Source organism: Melitaea cinxia, chromosome 18 (assembly GCF_905220565.1).
Source record: "Melitaea cinxia chromosome 18, ilMelCinx1.1, whole genome shotgun sequence".
Classification (NCBI taxonomy): Eukaryota; Metazoa; Arthropoda; class Insecta; order Lepidoptera; family Nymphalidae; genus Melitaea; species Melitaea cinxia.
This window is the reverse complement of record NC_059411.1, coordinates 5,493,332-5,518,499: the sequence shown is the minus strand read 5'-3', so window position 1 is coordinate 5,518,499 and position 25,168 is coordinate 5,493,332. Positions and strand designations below refer to the sequence as shown.

Genomic DNA, 25,168 nt, shown 5'->3' with positions numbered 1-25,168 from the left:
TATTTTAAGGGACGTCGTTTTACGTGACTTTGGTGGCGCACAAAGAAGAAAACACAAAAGGAATCCGTATCTTAAATGATTATTGTATCTCAATAACATTGGAATACAATCACATTTGATATTCATTGTTCAACATGAATGTACACAAAATCCATCATTCCAAGCCGAAAACCAGCCAAAAGATTCGTTAGAAAATTGCCCTTTGTTCTATTGTTGTGGAGACCAATGTTTTGATTTTATTCAGTTTGGAAAATTTATCAAGCGCTCTGTCCGGTGACCGACTATTGTCGGCCAATACGACACTAATTCAATTTTATTAATGGGTTGGCTATCTGCCTTGGGCGGTTTGTTCCCAAGTTTTTTTCTATCGTTTATTTTATCCTCATTAAAACAAAATCGCTGCAAGAACGGTTTTATTAAAACGGAAAATATTTTACTGAATATCTGTAGACGACTCTTTTTCTGCTTTTTTATTCGCTTCATTATTGAACATGTTTGTATTCGCTTTACTGCTTTTAAAGTTCATTAATAAATTTAAAAGCAACGTTCTTTATATGTCTCGCAGAAAGTCTCATTAAGAAGGTTTAGAATAAAATTTATATGGGTGTTTAACCTTTTGATTGTTCCTATCCTTTATAAGTAAATAAAGAAATACCTGATTACTTTCATATGATAGATTTTCAGTTTTGTTCGTTATTTTTCTTATCATGATATGATGATATATCATGATCGTAATACCCGATAGCGTTTTAGTTTTCTTTTTACTGCCGATATTTCAAACGTTTTGTTAAAATAAAAAAGAACTCTGTTAACAAAAAAAAAATACATTTATGAAATTTCATGACAATAAACACAAACAGAACGAACAATAACAACGACGAAAACAACAACACGTTTAATATTTTATTTTGTTCTCTGTATTCCATCTTTGTGTACTCAACATCAAATCTACGTATCAATGAGGTATATGTTTATTAAAAATACTAAAACACACTTAATATGATAATTTTTAACAAAAATAAATAATTAAATGAGTATAATTTAAAAGTCACTTCTTTGAAAATTTATGCAATGGTCTGAACCTTAAAACGGGAACGAATGTAATAGATTTAAAAAAATCCTAATGATATACTGACTACATAAAATATGTACAAGTCCTTTTTTATTAAACATTATACATATTGTTCTTTTGTCTTTATTTATTCGTAGTATTATATAAAATGAAATATTAAATACAAGCTGCACATAGAAAGGTAATATCTCACCTGTGCCGCCGTGTCTCCATTTTATTAAAGTTTTTCAAGCAAAGTTATAAAAATGATGGGCGCGCTTCATAAAGCCTGACGCTTTGTCTTTATTTTGTAATATTTTTATTTTATATTTCATACGACATCGATGTACTCATATTTGAGTTGTTAGGGTTGGTCATATTTTAAATTTAAATGTTTGTCTAGATGTATGTTACAATTTACTAAGGGATAAATCAATTACGTCTTATAAAGCTTGTTACGTGAAATTTCTCGACATAAATTTCTATTATATAACGACCTCTGATTTGTTAAAACGATTTTAAGTAATTTTATTAGAACGTGTAAGATTTTGAACAAAAAACATAAAATAAATTTTTATAGAGCGTTCAAATTTTTGTTCAATTTTTCTACAAAAATCTTTATCGCACACAGAAAACCGTTGATTGGATTGTGAGGTAGAAAATTCCGAATAAAAAATTTCTCATGTTATTAATATGGAAAATAGAAATCTCCGATACGCGACCTCTACACATTAGAATTAAGAGCTCCAATTTTCACAGGTGTTTTTTCGGTACTCTGAAGATATTTCAACGCTTTTAAAAAAACAGTTGAATTTTTTTTGACAACACTTTTTTCATCTCGGAATTCTTGTAAAATCGTGGGAGAAACTGCCACACATACTGCCCACATAGGCATGAAATAACCAAACTTTTTTCAAATTAGTACAAAATATTTTTCGAGCAAAAAAACCTCAAAAGATTTAAATTATAAGAAAAATATATAAAATAAAACATATAAATAGTAAATAATCAAATAAAATTAAAATTTTATATTCTGCAAACAAAAAAAAAAATACTGTGTTTATCAAGTCTTTATTTTGTTTATTTACAGGGAAAATTAAAAACGTTTTTAAACGTTTGTCTATATATAGTATCTGTACAAATGCCTCTGTAACGGCTTAAATAAGATGAAAGAGGTCACATTTATTTATTTACAGAAAAAAAATTATACAATTTATATGATAAGCATTGCAAAATAAATATTATATAATATAATAACATAGTAACGTATACTTTTTATTCCATAATTCCCACGGGTCAAGATCACATCTTTAAAAATAATGAGTATCCAAATATAATATCGATGAAAACGCGAACGAAGTCGCGAGTACAGCTAGTAAATAAGTAAATAAAATATCACTTAAAGAATTATTCACTCTTTAAACTAGCGTTGCGTCTGCTGATGTGTATCAAATTTAAAAAGGGTAAAAGGGCTTGTAAAATAAAAATGTAAATGTTAGGATTTTAAATATTAAACATTTTAACATATGGTGTATTTTATTTCAATTTCGTAACTTTAATTAAATATACAAAGCTGCGTACCATTCGCAAAGGCTTTTATACTTCCATTTATATATATTTTAATGACATTCAAAGCTCAAAGATTTACAAGTTTGTGTCAAACCTAACATTTCAAATCAGCCCTGAAGACATGGCGATTTTGCTTCATTTTAACTGGGAGCATGCAGTGTCCTAATTCCCTACAGTTGACGTTGAAGATATTAAATCAATCTCGCACTGCAGTTGATTTGCAGCGCAATTTTTATTTTAAAAATACTTAATTGAATTGAAATCTATACGCTATATTCAATACCACTGAATTTAAATAAACGTGTTTTATGGCAATTAATCTATAATCATTCTCCTGTGTATATGAAGATGTATGTCCCCTATAATGGAATAATCATAATTTCTTACAGTACATACTGTACGATACAGTCCAGTTCGACAACTGGTATATCGCAGTGCGCACTATTTAATTATTGCTCACATATAACAAACTGTCGAAAAACTGCACAGAATTATTTATAGTCCTCACTTACTCTTATTGGCAGATTTTTCATGAAAATGTCCATATGAAAATGTTAAACATGTCGCGAGTTTTTACTATTCATGTGTCATAGATTTTAGCGGAAATAAACCGTGCAGAATTTTATCGCTGTGCGCGCCAGATCTTTTGATACCTATATTTGTAGGAGAAACATAATGTTCCATGTCAAACGTCAAAACGTGGGCGTTGTGAATATATTTTGACTACGTGAAATTCGAAAACGTTTTAACAAAATTATAAATGATTTAAAACATTTATAATTTTGTTAAAACGTTATCTCAAATCTCTCGCTCGATATCTCGAAGGCATTTGACAGGGTCTGGAATGACGGCCTTATTAACAAACTTCCTTCATACGGCCTACCCGTTTCTCTCTGTGTTTGGATATCTGACTTCCTGGGGGATCGATCGATCCGCGTAGTCATAGACGGTTGCGAGTCCGATCGTTTGGCCATCAATGCCGGGGTTCCTCGGGGGTCTGTACTCTCGGCAATTCTTGCTGCACATCAACGACCTGCTCAAACCTGGGACCTTTGGGTATGCAGGTGACGACACCGTTGTCGAGCGTTACGTGTCAGACGCACGAGCGAGTGGGTCTGAGATCCAGTCGCTGAGGGAAGCCATGATTCGGCGTCTGAACTTGTCCCTTAAAGCTGTCTCTGATTGGGGTGACGCAAACCTGGTCAAGTTCAACGCCTCTAAAACCCAGGCGTGTCTCTTTTCGGTAAAGTGGAGTCTTTTCTATCTGACTCCCTCTTTCCGAGGTGTGCTCGTGCACATAACCGGCCACCTGGAGCTTCTTGGCGTTACTTTGTCATCCACCCTCAATTTTGGTTCATACGTAGAAGCAAAAGCTCAAACAGCTGCCAAAAAACAGTCGTTTTCTCGAAGGTGAGATAATATCCGGATAAATCACTCCGGAACAGCTTCTAAATTTATATCAAGTGCAAGTTCGATCATGCATGCATTGGGATGACTCAGCCAAGTACCAGCTAGAGCTTCTTAAGTCAATTGAGAGACGAGCCCGGTGGATCCTCTGTGATGATGCACTGGTCGCCGCAAAGCTGCAAAGCTTGCATCATCGGCGTAGGGTGGCCGGCCTGCCGGTTTTTTTTTTTTCGTATACACTTCAGTGCCTGCGCACACTCTGTGCGCAGGCACTCTATGACCTGATTCCCCCTCCCCTTCGATCGTCGTAACACTTAGAATGTCCTGAAGTTGTATGGTGTACCTACTTGAAATACGGTGTGTACTTTGTTGGTGTTTTATAAATAAAAAATAAAATAAATCATACATCATAAAACACTGTCACGAATTCAGAAACAGCTTAAAGCTCGTAACAAATGATTTTTTAAAGTCTATGCGCTCATTTTGAAGAAAGTAGTCATTTATCATTATTCTTAAAGCACGATTACATCCATTAATAATAATGACTTCAGTGTCTAAAAATATTATTGATTAAAAATAACGTAGGTTACCATTGAACAAAAATTTAAAAAAAAATCAAGATAAATTTATTTTGATAGCTTAACCCGGCGAACGCCGTGTCACTTTGTATTTTTTTAATATATCGATTTTTTAAATATTTTATTTTGTACAAACCTTATCTTAATAATAACGAACAAAAAACCCACAGTTAAATAATCCAATTTGATGCAGTCGTACGAAAGCTAGGCGCGTGCATACATTTTGACGATTTTTTGTTATTTATATAGATAATAAAAATATGCGTTGTCTTAACAGACAAACTAAATAAGCACTTATATCGACGACCATAATTCATTATTTAATACAAATATTTCGTATACTGTACCTACTTAAATGCTTTTGATATCACTAAATAAAAATATTTGTTTCATTAATATTGGTAATATAATAAATGGCAATTAAATAATAACACTACAATTTTAACAATATTTTTACTGTAAATTCCATCACTAACCTTTTCACCTAATTACTGATGTGTATCATTTATTCGTCTGGTTATACCCTATTTATATTCGTATTCGTGGAACGTAACTGACAAGACTAACAGAAGCGTAAATAATTTTGACAGATAGTTGCAAGTGTGACTACGTAATAATTTCAGTAGACTGGAAGAAAATTTAGATCTAAATTAGTGAAATTAGTATTTTGTAAATCGCTTTTATATATTTTTTTATATAGCTTTAGCTTTTACGAAAACAAGATTTCTACAATGGTATATCTTATTAGGTCAATGCAGCTGTTGCGGAAATGTTATGGCATAATTAAATAAATAGATTACCTATTTTTTCTAAAATCATCATTTTAATGTTTTTAAAATCATTATTTTAATGTCAACGATCGAATATTATTATTCTACTCTAACAATATTTTAACGTGCCTAAGTCAATAAATCTCAGTAATTAGCGATTGTACCACATATTGCGACTTCGACTCCTGGCGTCTAAAACGTTGCTGTTCTGGCATTCCGGTATCTTTATTTATTCCCGCACGTGCACATATTGTGCCTCGGAATGTTCGTCTGATTCAATTTTATTAATGGACTTGGACGTTTGCCCTACTGACTGTGAACGCGGCTATTCTATTTGTCTCCACGTATCTGATTATCGGCTTACGACTGGACGTTGTGGGTCTTATGTAAACGTCTTACGAGCGATAACCGCATGTAACACGAGTTAATTTCCACTGTTCCGTAAGGCGAGCGTCGTAGCCGGAGACTGCATTGAGTCAGCGCACATCCGAGATGTCAACAAGGCCGACCCGCTTTGAAAGGCATTTACGATATTGCTTTTGGACTAATTCAATTTACGATTGATGCTAATGACTCTCCACATCTCCCTCAATGGACATCCATTTTAGTGGATGGATTTGTATTTTCACGGACATTTCAATTTATGTCAAGACATTTCAAAATATTCATAAAATATTTCATAATATTCTAAATATGAGTAATGTACTAATTTGTTTCAGAATGATCTGGTAGCCGAAGCTGTGCGGCGACTTCCATGTTGTGATGACGGCTGTTAATTCGGTAAGCATTTTGATGTCATATTTGGTATGAAATATAGATTACTAGTTTAATGATTAAAATCGGACCTATATTGTAAAAAACTAATTTGTGTGAAAAAATAACAAAAAAATTTTTTGCACGAAAACAGCCTGAAATATTTTACAATATATTAAAAATAATAATAAATATTTATTAATAAGCAGTTATATATAATTATCTAATAAAAGACTTTATTTCAAAACAATAAAACGTTGATATTTGAATAGGAAAATTAAACATTTAACGTGTTTGATATTTTTTAACAAGTTTAACTTGTATTGCATTTTTATAAATATGAAATGAACTCATGAAAATTCGCTTAATTTCTTTCACGAATACAGCCACGAGCTGGTATTTAACTATTGTGTTTTTAGTTACTCATTTACAGTGTAACTACTTATGTGTAGTGGAGTATAATAATAAATAAAATAATAGAAAGTATTAAAATCAAAACTTTCAAGTAGTTTAAGTATGTCAAGGTTTTGAACACACACGACTCAAACACAAATCATACCGCTGAAAACACCAGTATGGTCTACACAAACATTTGTCAAAAGCACAGATCGAAGTCGCTTTCATAAAATATAATTCAAAAATTAAAAAAACAAATTTTAGCTGGAGGCCTTCCCAAGACAAAAGAATTCCTAAGATTAATTTATAATTAAATTAACCATTCGACGCATTGGCGCAACGGTCACAGCACTGGTTTTTGGCTGTTGCGCTGGCGGTTGCGGGTTCGATCCTCGAATATGATAAACATTTGTATTGTTCATACAGATGTTTGCCGTAATCTGGGTGTTTGTACAGTGCTTGTAGGTCTCGCCATCGTGCCTCGGAGAGCACGTTAAGCCGTCGGTCCGGTTGTTATCATGTACACCCGATAGCGATCGTTACTCATAGAAGGGAATATATCCGCCAACCTGCATTGGAGCAACGTGGTGGATTAAGCTCTTATCTATCTCCTACATGGGCAAAGAGGCCTATGCCCAGCAGTGGGATATTACAGGTTGAAGGGAATTTAACCATTGATATCAACGTAAATAAAGCGCAAATAATCTGAAATATACCTTGTTTCTTTTACTTGTTTTTTTTTTATATATTTAGTTACTTACAATGAGTAGAATAAAAATTCCAACTTATTGCGGTATGAAATATGAGTAATGTGTACGTAATCAAACATGAAACTCGATATCATTAAGGACTGTGAACCGGTTCATCACAACTCACTATTCTCGCCAAATTAGTCTGAACTGTGGCTTTGAATATATCATCTCATTTGGTTTCGTCATTTCACGCGCCAAAATACAAAATATATATCAAATAGTACTAGTTAACATCGCAGACGAGATTATTTGATATTCTGTGATCAGTAAAGAGTATCCCATTTGAATATTGAGTAATTCTGTGTTAATTACTTGTAATTGGTTCGAACAATATTTCGTATTTCATTAATGTAGTGTCTGTGAGATTGCCCAAATAAATAAATAAATATTTACACAATACACACACGGTCGTCTGTTCCTAAAGTAAGCAACTTATTGCTTGTGTTATAGGTAACAGCTGACTGGTATATAGCTACATATTTTTTTTTTTCGATAAAAATACTTATTAATAATACATAAATAAATATATAGATAAATATTTATATTACACCCAGACTCGGGGTGGGAATCGAACCCACAACCCTGGGAGCAGAAAGCAGGGTCACTACAAACTGCGCCAACGGGATAGTCAACAAATCGGCTTCAAATCTAATGTAATTATCACTACGGTCACCAACACTGATCAATATTACGCTTGCTACGTAACAGTAATTTCGATACAAATGTAGTTTGATAGAGAGTTAGACGACGAGACGTTAATTTGTGTACTTTATCAAATGAAAATTGATGTACAAAAACCGCGTTGGCAAAGAATTCATAATATTCTTACTAGAAAATTACCGCAAAGTTAAATTTGCGTTTGGGTAAAACTTTAGTTTTATAAATCATAGTAGGTATGACGTTATGTAAGCCTAGCATGTCGATATTTTGCCTTGTTAAGGTCTGTTTTTTTTTAATAGTTATTGAAAATTCTATTATAATAATTTTCAATTTGGTTTGTTTATTTTACATCAGTATTATTTATGAACAAAGAAACAACCTTTTTGTCTGATTACAATGTCAAGTGTATTAAGTTTAATTTATCATATTTATTGGTATATCTATAATATATTTGTTTAAACAATCAAATAATAGGAAATAACATGCCAAACACTCTTAAGATGTCTTTATTTAAACAAATTTATATGTTTATTTACGACCTTAGAAACATTAGAAATGACACATGACACGACATGACACGTTGTCACATTTTCACGCGTAAAATATAACAAATGTATAAGTAATAAGTAATAATACATATATACAACAAATGCCAACCAACAAAATACCGTTAATCAATAACCACAAACATACCGTTCCTGTTTCCAAATTAAAAAGTTGATTTGCCTTATTTATTATCAAAGTCGTAACGACTCTCCATGATGAATGATCCACGGACGCCGCATTAGTCCGTGAATCTTTGAACTGGGAGCGTTACTGATCAAAGCCAACGATTTTTCCGTATTAAGTACACCGCTAGGAAATATTCTTCTACTTATAATAGGGAATTGTATTGATAAACATTTATCTGAATACGAGTATTGTATTTATAAACAATAAGTCTGTCATGAAATACGGATATTTATAACAACACCTTCAAAAAGTCTGTAAGGACATAAGTTTGTGTGTGTGTGTATGTGTGTATGCGTGTATGTGCGTGTGTGCGCGCGCGCGCGTGTGTGTATGTGTGTGTGTATGTGTGTGTGGGTGTGTGTGTGTGTGTGTATGTGTGTGTGTGTATGTGTGTGTGTGTATGTGTGTGTGTTTAGAGTAGAATATTCGAAATACACATATAATGATTCAAATATTCTAGCACTGATGCGTGTAAACTAGTTTTAAATTTTTGCTTCTCTCATTTGATGAGACGTTTATGATTTATTTTTGTCTCTTTAAGTCATTAGCGTTAGTGTAATTAAATGTGGACATTTCATAGAGCACTTTTCAAAAAACCGTTTGGAGATCTAGTTACCTGATACATAAAATTCCCTCCAACACAAAAATGTATCATATGTTTATAAAATAAATACTACACACTCAGTGGTCCCTTGTTGATGGGATTTCGAGAAAAAAACGCACAGACCTACACTAATATAATAATATGCGAGTATCGAACGCGGAACCGCCCGTGCATTAAGCCAATTGCTCGGAACGATGCACTTAAACATTTTAAAAATATTTTTTTAACTAACACTATATTAATTTTACTCGTACATCACGTGTAGGTTTAAACTGAGTGCCTGATCCTGCTGTGCCGTAGGGGTAGGGATATATCCTGCTCAAAAATTTGAAGCAGGCCGATTCGGGAAGTACCTCGATTTTACAGAAACAGTACACAGCTAAATTATTACTGTTCTTAGGCAGTGTTGTGTTCCTGTGGTGAGTAGGGTGACCAGAGCTCCTAGGTTGGGGGGAGATAATCGCTTACCATAAGGTGTGCCATGCGTCTGTTTGCCAACTTAGTCATATAAAAACAATATATAATATGTATATAATCTAATTTATTATAAAAATATTGTGATCAAAATAACTGTCTACAATTCTATATAAAAGGTGGCATAAGATTAATAAAAAGTCTTACGCAACCCCAACTTTATATTCATCTACATTTTGCCTATAAATCAGCTTTTTCATAAGGTTTCCTTTATTTTTGTTTCGGGAGCAATGATGATTAATGTCAGATAGACGCTATATTGTTTATTGGATACTTTAGATTTCAGGAATCTCACGTCGTTTCGATTTTTATTAAATTAACATTATCTATACAAAGAAATTAAATTGGAGTGTCTGTTTGTAATATTAAAATAACAGCTTTTAACTAAGTGCATATGGATTTATACACGATACATATACCAAAATATCATTTTTTTACCATTTTTGTCTGTCTGTCTGTTTGTTTGTTCCGGCTAATCTCTGAAACGGCTGGACCGATTTCGACGGGATAGATAGATAGATAGATACTCTTTATTGTACACAACAACAATCAACACAATAATATATTACAAATTAAAAAAAAAAAACAGTGTACAAAGGCGGTCTTATCGCTAGAGTAGCGATCTCTTCCAGACAACCTTTGGGCATATAGGACACAGCGTAGTGAAAGCGGTAGGGAAGTGTACACAGAGAAGTGACAATTAGTGTCACCTAGAACAATATCAACTATCGAGTACAAATACACATACATAAACAGCACGGGACTTTCATAGCAGATAGCTGATGTAGTAAGAAGTAACTTAGGCTACTTTTATTTTATAAATATATTTATTTTTAACTCTGCAAACTGAACATTAATTTTTTTGTTCAATTCCACGCGAACGAAGTCGCTAGCACACCTAATTATTTATATATTCTGGAATCAATGAAGCGTGTTTTCATTATTTTTATAACTGCTTTAATTTTGTACTATTAAATATACAAAGCTGTGAAAATTGAATTAATTATTTGTATGTTATATTGTAATTTTATTCTGTTCTACGTTATTATAAATCAACCTTTTTTACTGTATATATTGATAAATAAAGTTACACTTTATTATTGTCATTTTTATGACTGAATTAGTATCGTAGAATTTACAATAACCTGTATTTGATGGTGACTATATTAGATTTTTTTTTTGTTAAAGAACTTGCCAAGCTTAAATCTTCATTTGATTACTACTAATATAGGACGAATATCTCTGTTAGGATAAGAACTTAAATATATGTTAATTTAATATGATCCCACATACATACAATTCATATATCATTATTTCGTCTAAAATATAAAAATTACCCAAATACTATACATTATAATCAATACAATTAGAATACGCAAGATAAATAGATACACAAGATAAAATGTCTTACACAATACAATTCCATTACACGGAATAGCAAATGTTTGTTTTATTGCAGTCTAATAAAGTGTTAAGTGGCAGTTTGTGCAGGGCCTGTGGGTCCCAAACTCTCTGAACGACATTGTAGCGAGTAACGCCTTCATTCAGCGAGGATATGACCCTCGCACGCCATAAAACGGCGAAATAAAGATGCTCTATTTTATACAATATGGTCTTCTTATTTAATGTTATATTCTATTTTATACGGTTATGTTAATAATACGATTTAATTGCCATCATAAGGAAGAACAAAAGGTTAAGGGCCGTCGGTTGTAGTTAACTGTGTTTGTTTTGTTAATATTGTAAAAGACTAGCGTCTATATGTGTAAGTACTTCAGTATTTCGTATTTTTCTTTATATCTTAAACATAATATTTTATATTTTAAAATCTAAGACTTTTTTTAAATATATCTCACATACTAAAAATTCCTTGAAGATCAGTTGAAAATATGTGCTAAGTTTCGTATTGTCAGTTCAGTCAGCTAAGTCTAAATTTTATTTCAAATTTGTTTATGTGCCGGTTCGGTTGTGTAATTAGTGAACGCTTACAGTTTTCTGCCCCCCCCCCCTTCCACCCTTTAAGTACCTTTTTTTGATAAAACAATTTTTTTTTCTAACGCAAACGTTAAAAGTTTTTTAACTGGGTAAATTTAAAAATTAAAGAACACAAACACAAACAAATAGGAAAAAACTTCTCTATATTTTATCAAAATATTTTAATCAAAAGAAAAATAACTACTAATAAATTGACTACTTTTCTTCAAAGTTGCGTTAATAAGGTAAATATTTATTCTTCGGGGACATAAATATACCATAAAGCGCTTACCATTTGTTAAAACACTCGTAAAGTTAAGAGAAACAATAAATCTAACAGAACATCAAGTGAAGAGCGAAGAAACAATTAAAAAGAGGAAGACCGTAGGAACAAGTACCTGCAAGTGGACAAAAGTAAACCGAGAGGGGAATGAATGAGATTCTAATTCTGGAGAGCAGTGAAGCCTTTTGTAACTGAGTAATAAAGAACATTCTAGCACTGGAGTGGACCCGCCGGAAATTTAATCTGACTGAGAGGCCTTTGTTACGAGAATTCTGTCCTTAGATAAATGCCCGTATAAGTAGACGCGGGGATGAATATTTCAATTTAATTAAAAACACGAATTTTTGCTGCTCATTGCTTCATCCAATATGCGACGCTTTCACGATGATAGAGACATTTAGAAGCTGATATTAAAATATTCTTAGCAAAAATATTTTTCTTGGAAATGTTCAACAATGAAATTATGTGAACTTGTATACGCTCGTTGATACATGAATATTTACTTACTTCATTATAAAAATGTTATGATTTTTGTGTAAAATATACAAGCTATTCTTTGCGGTTTTACATTAGTTAATGTTTAAAGTTGCTTACTTCCGGTCACGTCAATATTTTATTGTGATAATCTTCCACAACAAAGATGCTTTCCAATGCAAAAAAATTCAAATCGTATCTCCTAAAGTCGTAATAATATCATGAGATAATATATATATTTATAGCTGACCTCGCAAACGTTCTTTTGCCACATATGTCCTTAACCCCCTTAATCCTTATAGCTTGGGGTATAAAACTAGATATTGGCCGATTCTCAGATCTACACGATATGCACACAAAATTTCATAAAAATCGGTCCAGCCGTTTCGGAGGAGTATGTAAACTAACATTGTGACACGAGAATTTTATATATAAGATATTATAATGCTCGATATATTATCTTCTACTTAGCCAATAAATTATTTCAACATTATCTTAAAATCCATTTCATTTTTTTTCCATCGACGTTGATCTAATACATTTTATTTTACTTTCATGAAAATGAGCCAGATACTTTTTTTTCTGAAGAATGCTATCAGTAGTCAAATTTTTAAGAATATCCTGACTCCCTGTGAGATAAAATACGATGGTTTATCGCGACATCGTTGTAATGAAAGCTTCGCACCAATGTTCATAATGACCCTCTTGTTTCGATCCCAAGCGTAAAATATAAGAACAATAGCGCTATTCGAGCAAGTTCCGATATTTAAAGATACGATACACTGTAGGTTATGAAAAAATTGAGGCAGCAAGGTAAAACAGATTTCTTAAGCTTAGATAATTCAAAATCAAAATCAAAATCAAAAATAGCTTTATTCAAATAAGCTCCAAGAGCACTTTCGAATCGTCATTTTACAAATTAAAACTTTAAAAATAAATTATTATTTTTGTAAAAGTGAAGCTACCACCGATTCGGAATGTAGATTCTGCAGAGAAGAATCGGCAAGAAACTCCGCAGTTACTCTTTTGAAAATAATATATAAACTGTGTTTTAGTACAAAATTAGAAACATGTTGCATGAAATACAACGTCACTAAGTCCACACATCTTTATCAACTATGCAATCCTGCACCGAGTAATAAGCTTTATCTATTATTTTTTTTCATAAAAACTTTAAATTTATGTTGAGACAATTCCAAAATCGTTTGTAGTATTTTATTATACATGCAAATACCATGAACCAGAAAGGAAACGTTTACTTTGCGCAGTGGGAAACTTGGAGTTACAATTTTGTTATTCCTTCTCGTGTTTACAATGCGATTATTACTATTTATTTCAAAACAATGAATATTTTGGTGAATATACATAATATTGTTATAAATATACTGCGACGCAATCCACCTTTTGGAAAACATCCCGTAGGGAGACTCGAGCTCCAAGATCGTAAAGGCCGCGAATTGTCTTATTGAACTTTGAATTGAATGTGCATGTCATCTTTTTTATCTAATGGTTCTCTAGACTAACAGATATTTCTATAACTTTAACACTTTCATATATCTTAATGTAACATATATTTTATATTTTTAATGGAATATATTTTAGGTCTTTATTAAATATTTAACCACTAGTTATAAAAATTACATATAAGTAATTCGCAAACGGTCTCATATTTTACTATTTTAACCCATAAAGAAGCAAAAACAATAAATATAAACCTGTATTTAATTTGTAATATTTTTAAAATAAATTGTACTACAATGTCAGGTGAGTTGTTGCTATTTTTGGAGATCAAAGTTTCACGTAGATGTTTCCAAACAACTTAATCTAACATAGAAAAGCATTTGAAAGCGGGTAATATAAATTAAAGTTAAACTAATTCGGGATTCAAAACCGGATTCGATCCGTAAACTTATCCATTGTGTTCCATTTATTCACTAAAAGGGTGAAAAGGATCAGTAGGTCTGCAAGAGGGTTAAAGAGCTTGGACTATAGTTTCAATTCCTGTTGTATATTTTCCTGTTACGTATTATTTTAAAGCTTTAATTTAGTGGCTAATAGCTTACCCAAGTAAGTTAAATTTCATACCTTCAAAATATAAACAAAAAGTAAACTAAATTGGCAATCCGTTCCTGGTGAATCAAATTACTTTCTAACGCTTAGTTACTGGTGAAAGATGACTAAATTTAAATCACTAAAATTAGGTATCTTGTTAATTTTGACTTTCACTGAGATCGATACATTTTTAACATTTTAAATAAACCAAGGAGAAATTCAGATTAGATTCTAAGTTTTAAGTTCGATCAGAAATCGTTTGGATAATTTTAAATTTCCATTAATAATATAAAACTCAGTAAAGTATACAATAATGTCAAAACTTATTTTATAACCCGAAAAATATTAAATGTAGCGAATCAATTGATGAAATGAAAACATAAACTTTATAGTATTACTATATAAAATATTATAGAACATAGTTCAATAATATTGTTATTTTAAATTACATCTGTTTTCGTTCAAAATATATTTTACATTGAACAATCATTTAAATAATATTCCAGTTGAATTTTATTTGGTTTTTGATAAAACAAATATTTAATATTATATCAAAATCACTAGATAATGTTTTCAAAAGAAAATGATTTATTTGGTAGAAAATTATTGTACGTGTTGTATAACTGAACGTGTAGTCAAATATTTGTTTTTTGTTCTCTTCAATGTGTATATATTATTTAAATTAATGTTTGTCTGTATTTCCTTTATAGAATCGTAAACTATGCATTTGATTATGTCATGATCTTCAGCAAAATGTTGTGCCCACAAAAGTTTCTGAGTTGGTCGTTACAAGACCAAAAAAAGCTTAGCAACGCGCGCAGGGTACAGCTAGTTTCTATATACTTTGAAACATTATAATAAAACAAAAGAACAATAAAATTTTTACTTAAACATTTCTTGTAAGTGTTCCTTCACCAATTACACAATAGCATAGTCGACGAAAAGTCGAGTCGAATAAATAAAAATAGCCATATAAATATTGGTAACTAAGCTAAAAAAACGAAGCTTTAGTGGTATCATTATAGAGCATCTAGTTTTATATAACTAAGAAATTGGATTCAAAGTGAATTGACAGCGTGGCGTACTATTGTCCCCTGTGACAGTAACGTGACCCATAACGAGAGTGGGTTGGAGACAAGCCAATGTACTGATTCGTATGATACCAGATAACATAGACAATTAGGTCACATTCTTATTTGTGTAGTAATTTTAACCTTTATTTCTATAACTGTTTACGTCAATCGTTATAGTTTTTATAATGAATTATTTAATTTTACATCGTTTGTAATACTATAAAATTATTTCTAACAAAATATATAAGTTTCAAATATGTACTTTTTTTTTTAAATAAATTTGAACTAAAATAACAGATAAAGTATTGAGTTATTAAAAATTTAATAATTATGGTTATAGAAACTTTATTCTCATAAAGAATTACAACAAATTCAATTACATGAGAAATTCAACTATATAAACAATTTGTAGTTTATAACATAGTATTACTGCGAGTCCAACACAAAAGAAAAAATAAAACTTAAGTGGGTAGAAATTCAACAATCAGTTTACACAGCGATCGAATGCGTGGAATATACACAGATCACACACAGACCAGAAGTGGCATGGCATTTCAGGGCACTTAAGTTATTTGTTATTTTATATATTATTATAAATATTTTATATTTATAATATTTTTATTTTATTCAGCAATTGTTTATTATATAATGTTTTAAACGTTTTTTATATGTTTGTAATGATTGTGAGTTCTTTACATCATTCGGAATTTTATTATATAATTTCACGCCTTGAAACAAGATATTTTTTGCACCGTAGTTCGTTCTTGGTGCTCGACATATAAGGTTATTCGCGCTCCTCAAGAGAATTTTTTGTACTTGCATTTTTTTAGTGAAATTTATTTGTGTATGTATATTTTTCGTTAAGATTTTTCTTATTAATAAACAAGTATTGTACGTGTATATTTGTGTAACATTCAATAATTTAGTTTTCTCGTATAATTTTTTCGTAGGCGTTAAGTAATTATAATTAAATAGTACCTTTAATAATTTATTTTGAGCTCTTTGTATTAAATTTAAATTGGTATTTGCTGCCGCGCCCCAGATTTCAACCAAATAATCAATGTGGGGTTTAACAAGTGCGTTATAAATGAGGTAGCGAACTTTTTGTGGAAGACATCTTGTTACACTACGTATGAGTCCAGTTAGGGATATAAGTTTTTTTCTAACTTTTTCGATATGTGGTGTCCATGTCAAGTAACTGTCCAGTGTGAGTCCTAAGTATCGTTCCTGGTCAGCTCTATTAATTTCTGCGTTATTTATTTTAAGGGGTTGATAGTTGGGAATGTTTTTATTTTTAGCTTTAAATATAATATATTTCGTTTTTAAAGTATTCAAAGTAAGAAGATTATATTGAAACCATTTATTAAGTAAATTTAAGTCATTTTGTGCATCTGTTATAATTGTATGTATTGAGCTGCCAAAGTAAAAAAGACATGTATCATCAGCGTACAAAGTTACGTTGCCTTTTAAACCCACGTCATTTATGCTGTTTATGTATATTAAGAATAACATGGGGCCCAATATTGATCCCTTGATTGAATTTATAAACTTAATCTATAGTAATATTATAAAGAGATAAAGTTTCTAACTTTGTTTGTTTATCCCTACAAATCTTAATGGTGGGGGTAATCTTCGCAAATACTGATCCGATCACGAAAATTGTCTTACTAACAGAAAGCTACACTATTCAGGAGTGACAAATCTTATATATAAAATTCTTGTGTCCCAATGTTAGTTACGATACTCCTCCAAAACGGCTGGATTGATTTTTTTGAATTTTTTTACAGCTAAGTTATAAAGGGGGGTAAGTTATGAGGGCTTAATAACATATATGGTAAATCAACGTTTCTGGGGTCAACTAGTCAAATATAAAAAAAACTAACAATCTAACATCTTTGACGTATATCTTACTACAAAAAATACGAAAAAATCATATTTTTAATTATTTAATACGGCTTTACATCAGAAAGAATAATAATCGTTATCCTTTTTAAAAATCAAATAAAGCCTCTTCAAATTGTGTTATTTTATAAAGCCATCAACGTCTTACTCTAAAAATGTCTATAGACTTAGCGTACAACCAAGCTAAGTAATTGAATTTAAAGACAGTTGACATCTAGACGCAGTATTGTCCCTTGTGACAGCGTGACCCGAAGCGGGACGCCGAACTGGATCCCAGCCAATCTATCTCGCTACTTTGTATGGTAACCAAGTTGAATGTATAATACAGCCTTGAGATGTTAAACTGAGTACTTACATTAAAGTATTAGGTCAACGACTGTTATCTAATATTAAATGAAAAACATTTACTCTTCAAAAATCTATTTTTATTAAGTTATAAATCTTGTAAAATTATTGGACGAGTAAAAATAAACATGTTACTCCTTTTCCAACAAAATAGATATTAGAAATATAATTAATTAAATTACAGATCATAATTAAAATTTTCTTGAATTAGACAAGCTTCTGTTTGATTTTTAATGTTGCTTTTCTTTGTTATTAAGAGATATATTTTTAAGGTCGTTCTTGCGTACATAGAATATTTATGTTATTACTCTTACGTTGCGTCACTGCTGGCCAAATGCCACTTCTCCAGTAAAGCTAAGTTACCCCAACCATAATTTTAATCACCTATTATAGGCCGTCTACGAGTCTTTGTAGGCCACTCCATGGTTACTTATGTAGTAATAATAAACATCTTATGAGAATTCACGCCGCGTTGGTGCAACGGTCACAGCCATGGATTGTACCTGTTGCGCTGGCGGTTGTGGGCTCGATCCCCGCACACGACAAACATTTGTATTAACCATACAGGTGTTTACCGTGGTCTGGGTGTTTGTGCAGTTCTTGTGGGTCTCCCCATCGTGCCTCGGAGAGCACGTTAAGCCGTCGGTCCCGGTTGTTATCATGTACACCTGATAGCGATCGTTACTCATAGTAGAGGATATATCCACCAACCCGCATTGGAGCAGCGTGATGGATTAAGCTCTGATCTTTCTCCTGCATGGGGAAAAACGCATATGCCCAGTAGTGGGATATTACAGGCTGAAGCGAGAATTCACATTACCTACTCTTGGTATAAAAATCTATTCTCAAGTTAGCGGTTTTCCGCTTTGCTGAAGCTAGATACCAATTGTATTGTAAAATAATTGTGTTTGCTCGCAAACGAAAAAAAACCGACTTCAATTACATCGACGAGTAATACAACGTAGATCGACGAAAAAATAGTCAAGTAACTACGCGTTATCAAAGATTACTCAAAAAGTAGTTACCAGATCTCGATAAAATTTATATGTGACCACATGATAAACATCAGCTTTCGATTAAATTAAAAATTATCAAAATCGGTACACCCAGTAAAAAGTTATTGCAAATTTTCAAGAGTTTCCCTCGATTTCTCTAGGATTCCATCATCAGATTCTAGCTTCCTTATCATGGTACTATACTAAGGATATCTCCTTTCCAACAAAAAAAGAATTATCAAAATCGGTACATTTAGTAGAAAGTTATGCGGTATAATACAACGTAGGTCGACGAAAAAAGCGTCAAGTAAAAACGCATTATTAGATATAACTCGAAAAGAAGTTGTTAGATCTCAAATAAATTTAAATGGGACCAATCAACACACCACCTTTCGATTAAAAAAAAATTGTCGAAATCGGTCCACACGGTCAAAAGTTCTGATGTAACATACATAAAAAAAAATACAGTCGAATTGAGAACCTCCTCCTTTTTTGGAAGTCGGTTAAAAAATGATTTTTTTTTAATTTTCTGTTGTCCGGTCGAAGTAAAAACAATATAATATTTATTTACGTTAATATTCTTTAGTACAAAATGTCATGCCTCTAAACCTTGTGTAGGTTGTGTTTAATGACAGTCACAAAGGGTTGATTTTAAAATAAAATATCCTAAAAATCCTTTTTTGGAAGTCGGTTAAAAAACACTTATTGTCAGATGGTACATAAGTTTGTCATTTATTTCTTGTTATTAATCTAGTTCGTACAAAGTACGTGTTAAAATTAAAAAAAAATTAAAAAGAAGACTATTTCACGGCAAGTAAAGCTTGAATTACAAAACAGCTACTGCTTAAATAAGCGTAAAAACGAAATTGCTGGGCATTTCAATTAACTTAAGTGAAACAGGAAACGGTCCTTTGAGCGAAATTCATTACGAAGTAACAACTTATTTCAAAATAATGTACAGTGTTTGTTTTTTATGCTGATTCGTTGTGACGAACTTGTCGTGACCTATATTGTGATATAATTTGATATTTTAGTAATAAAAAGTCATGACAATTCAATATTTTTCTAGGTTTATCTTATATTTTATTAGCTGTGCTCGTTTGGCACCATTAAAACCATTTATCCTAAAAAAGAAGAAGAAGAATTTATGTCTTACTAGCTTGAAGTATTCTTAATATCAATAGCAAAATATAATTCGTGTTAATTCAAATAAAATAAGTAACACATAACCATAAAAAGCATACCATTTTCGTCGCACTCGTAAACGTACGCGCTTTCTAAAATGAGAGTTAACTTTTTTATTTAGGTTTATCAATCAAATCTTAAAAGTAACCATTATAAAAAATAATTTATTATGTAACGTTTCGAAGTGAAGTGCATTCCCAAACGATGTCAAGTATCCAAGCGCTATAGAAAATAACAAAAAGAAAAGTTCACTATTATCGCTACAGCTCCATTTGAAGGTAGTTCGAAAAGAATGAAAACACGAACAAAGCATCGATTGAAAAGCTCCGTGAGATGCAGCATCTGTTTCCCAGCAGTACGGAAGCAGTAAAAAGCCCTTGATTTTATTATAGGGTTTGAATGAACCGGTCGTTATTTATAACAATAAAAATCAAGTGATGTAGAGAGCTGTGTGTCTAATATATAGTCTAACGATGACTGTTATTATTATAACAGTTTGCTATTATCTTATAAATAAAATTTTCGTGTCACAATGTTCGTTACTATACCTACTTTTCCGAAACGGCTGGACCGATTTATATGAAATTTGAAAAAAAAATTTTTGTAATACAAAATGTATACCCGAATTATTATTTTCTTTAAACATCGAATAGAACTTGAAATCAATATTTTATAATACGGAACATCGTTTCTATCTGGTGTCTGGACATCATTCACACACACGTACGTGAACACACACTGACACATACACATACACACACACACACACAAACGCACACGCACACGTACAACAACAACCAACAAACTTTCAACATGAAAACTGCTTATGAGTTATGTGTAACGAAATTTAAAGCGGGCGAGATCGTGCGGATTATCTGGTTCCGCTCCTTTGTATATTTTCATCGTAATAAATAATTCCATTCTTGATATTTCCTTTGTTCAAAAACTTTCAGATACATCTAATTGGATTGATTTCAAGGAGTACTTATAAAATACATATAAAACTGTTATAGTACTAAAGTTTCAAAAGAGTTACTTGATTTTATCACGAAATAAGAATTTAAATATTGTTAATAAAGATTTAGAAAGCTATGTTCTCGTATTTGTAACCTGTTATTTACTCTTACTTTATTAATGTAACCTGTTATTTACTCTTAATTAAGGTCGTTAAACGTCGTATGTTAATGATATTTCAAAACAATTGAAATGGTCCCGAGATTGTAACCAATCGTACACCCTGCGGATACACGATATAATTATTACAACATTGCCCGTATTAACCTTAACGTAAGGTATACTAAAGGTTTTTCCCACATCTGCTTAATTTATATTATGATATTAAATACCGACTCACCTCTTGAAAATATTAATATTAAAACTAAAAATTTCGCAAGAACATTTCGCTAACATTTTCTAAGTAGCAATGATTAACGACGAGCGTTATATGTCGTCGGAATATGTTACTGAAATGGTACTTTTACGTAAACACGAGGTTATCTTTCATCATACATAAGATATATATGATTATAAATACATTAAAAAAAAAACTATTATACTTAGTTCATAACTCAAAATGCTTAAGATGATGGCGTATCGCTTTAGGTAAAGGAATTTTTAGATGCGCTGGGGGCGGTTGTATATCGCTCATGCAAAATATTTATATAGATACTAGCGGACCCGGCAAGCAGTTACCAAATTTGATTGCTTACATACCGATAGCAACGCCACCTACCAGGTCCAATTGAGATAAAACTACCCATCTCCCATCACATCAGCCTATCGCAGTCCACTACTGGACATAGGCCTCTATAAGCTCGAGCCAAAAATGGCGTGAACTCTTGTGTTTTGCCCATAGTCACCACGCTGGGCAGGCAGGTTGGTGACCGCAGGGCTGATTTTGTCGCACCGAAGACGCTGTTTCCTCTCCTCGGCCTGTGTATTTCAAAGCCAGCAGTTGGATGGTTATCCCGCCATCGGTCGGCTTTATAAGTTCCAAGGTGTTAGTGGAACTGTGTTGTTATTCCTTAGTCGCCTCTTACGACACCCTCGGGAAGAGAGGGGTGGCTATATTCTTTAATGCCGTAGCCACACAGCATACCCCCATCTCCCATGCTGGATCAAATTACAGATGCTTAGAAAATTTTATAAAAATTGGTTCAGTAGTTTCGGAGTTTATCTGGAACATACATCGTGACACGAAAATTTTACATATATATAGATTTGTCTTGATCTGGCAATTTGTATGTGTTCATGGTTTTTAAGACCCTTGACTCAGGATTTAGATCCTGCTCGAGGCTACTAAGTGAGTGATTGAGAAGGATTTATTCTACATTAAAATACTGTTTCTTTTTAATTTATATAATATTTAGAAAAATAAGTTAAATTTATCATTATTTTTCACTTCATGAATAAATATAATTTGAGCCAGCATTTGAGTATCGTGCTCAAGGTCGTCTGCCAATTAAGCCTTGTTTTCAAGTGAATCGGTAATATAATTACGTATAAATATAAATATTTTCTTTTTGTTTTCAATCTATTCATGATATAATAGGGTATTTTGATTTCTACAACTGATTTTAAACACATATACTATTTGATATTAATATAAAATAATATATTTTATACCTATTTTGACCCTAAGCAAAAATTATATATACCTATAGTCTAGGTGGTCGAGCTTTTGTGCTATTTTTATTAATAATAAAAAACTTCTAATATAGAAAAACATACAATTTTATCGATTTTTAAGATTAGGCATTTTCAATTTATACCAGTTTATATGCCTTGCATACCCTACCAAAGCATTATAAATTTTCAGTCTAAAGAAAAAGTAAATAGTATCGGACTTCAATATAGAACAAATAAACCTCTAAACAAAAAGACTAGAAAGAAGAACTAACACAGTAAAAAAACGAATCTCTGGAAAGTTTCCACTGCGAAGTCGGAACACCGCGAAGCATATCCGTGCCAAGACATTGTCAAAGAACTGCAAAATATCTTGCGGATACAAGGTGTTCAAAATTCAGTTTACTGACTTAATATAATTTACTTTTCTAAACATTAAGTCTTGAATAACACTACAAACAAAGTATATTTGATAGTTAATTTTAAATATAGTAATATTTAATTAACTTAATAAAAAACTAAAACGAAAATATCAAGTAAAATCAATTAAAGTCTATATTATTTTATTAATTGAAGAAGCGTATGTTGACGTTGTATTAACATTCATAATATAAATTATTATTGGTTATAAAACTAGTTAACCCGGCGAACTTTATACCGTATTTTATTTTTTCGTGATAATATCGATTTCTTTTCATACAAACCTTGCACTTATAATTAAAAAAACACAAAAAATAAGCATCAAATTTAGTGCAGTCAATTCGGAAAAGATGCGCGTATATGTTTTTATTTACATAATATTCTTCAATATCAATATTACACATAATATTTTAAAATGATTGACCTTTACAGTTCATTTTTTGTTCAACTAAGTTGTCAAACAAGCGTACGGCCCACCTGATGGTAAGCGGTTACAGTAGCTTAAAGACGCCTGTAACACCTGAAACGTTGCAAACATGTTGCCGACCCTATCCCAGACCCTCACCTGGAGCTCTGGCCACCTTAAGGTGAGTACTTACTCACCACAGGAATATAACGCTGCTTAGAATAGTATCTTTATCTGATATCTCCAAAAGTTTTTCAATCGCACATACTGTCAGTTGCCAGTTAAGTGAAAGTCGCTATGGCAACACCCTTTGCGAAGGAGTTCAAACCACATCACGTAGTAATAAATAAACATTGTCACCGCTCACAGCTCACGATGATACAGCGAGTACGTAAAAAGCGATGGTTTACTTCGTAACGCACATTTATTACACACGTTTATTTATAACAAGCTTCACGAGCTCATATATTTAATTTAATATTATATTACAGAGTTTAATCAAAACGAATAAGAGTTAATCCTTCCTTTTTGAGTCTCATTACTTTTTACATTATTTCTAAAAACATATACAATTTATTTAAATATATGTCTATATGTACTAGTATTTCTGAGTGTCTGTTAAGTTTACTGTTTTCAATTGATGACGATGAAGGTGAAGGGTTGAGTCAGCACCGCACTTGTGATTTTTCTGTGTTGCAAACATCCATAGACTAAAGTATCCGTTTACTATCAGTCGGACCATAAGCTTGTAATTACATCTGATTGTGAGAAGAACGTCAGTGTAGCGCCTAATCACAAAAAGAACTGACTTTCCTTTAAATTACTTAGTACGTAAGGGAGCGTCCATAAACCGCGTGGTCATGTTTTAGCCCATATTAGACCCCTTCCCTCATAAAGCCTAACGTAGGTTTTCCGGTAAACCCCTCCCCGCTCCGATGGAACGTGGTTTTTTTCGCGAGCTTTTCTGCTTTTTACTTTACATAAATTAAAAAAAAAGTTTATTTAAAAGGTAAGTTTATTATACTTTCCTCAAATAAATTAATTTATTAATAGTCCATTATTTTGTCGAACATTTTCTTCACAATTCCTTCGAAAAATTAGCATCCATGTTTCGAATATAATTATTGAACAATTATAAATTTTTTCACGAAAAAAAATTCATCTGAAGAAAACTAGGTAGTTTTGCTCTTACATCCTCCCCGCGTTACGTAGCGCAGCGAAGCATTCAAACTTAACCCCCCCCCCCCCCCCCTCGACCACGCTACGTGGTTTATGGACGCTCTCTAAAGTGGAAATAAATTAGGACATATATACATAATGTACTAAAATATCTACACGAGGTACAGTAATTAAATGAAACTACACCGCTTGAAATAATCAAATAGCATACGCAATTAGCAATTCTTCCTTGTAGCAAGACTAGTAACTTTGATCTTGTTAAACATAGCTTACAGTAACATATGAATTTGACAACAAACACGGAGAATCGTCAAAATTTCCATACTTCAATCACTATTCACAGAAAATTGACATTGTATTACATAACTCATTTAATATTATTCGCGATTTATATCGCGTATGTAACAAAGGAATGGATACATTTTATAAGTATTAGCTTTATTACTAGACATTTTTTCAGCTTTGCTTGTATCGATTATTACTATTATTATAAACTAACAAAGAATTTT

The 25,168-nt window shown here is 31.9% G+C and overlaps 1 long non-coding RNA gene across 1 annotated transcript in view; it reads left to right on the top strand.

The window, feature by feature from the left end:
* The window catches only part of LOC123662226, a 100,207-nt gene that overhangs the window by 67,581 nt on the left and 7,458 nt on the right, over positions 1-25,168 (top strand). Inside the window, exon 2 of the long non-coding RNA XR_006744456.1 lies at positions 6,095-6,155. This is a non-coding gene — a long non-coding RNA (uncharacterized LOC123662226). The remainder of the gene's footprint in view (positions 1-6,094; positions 6,156-25,168) is intronic.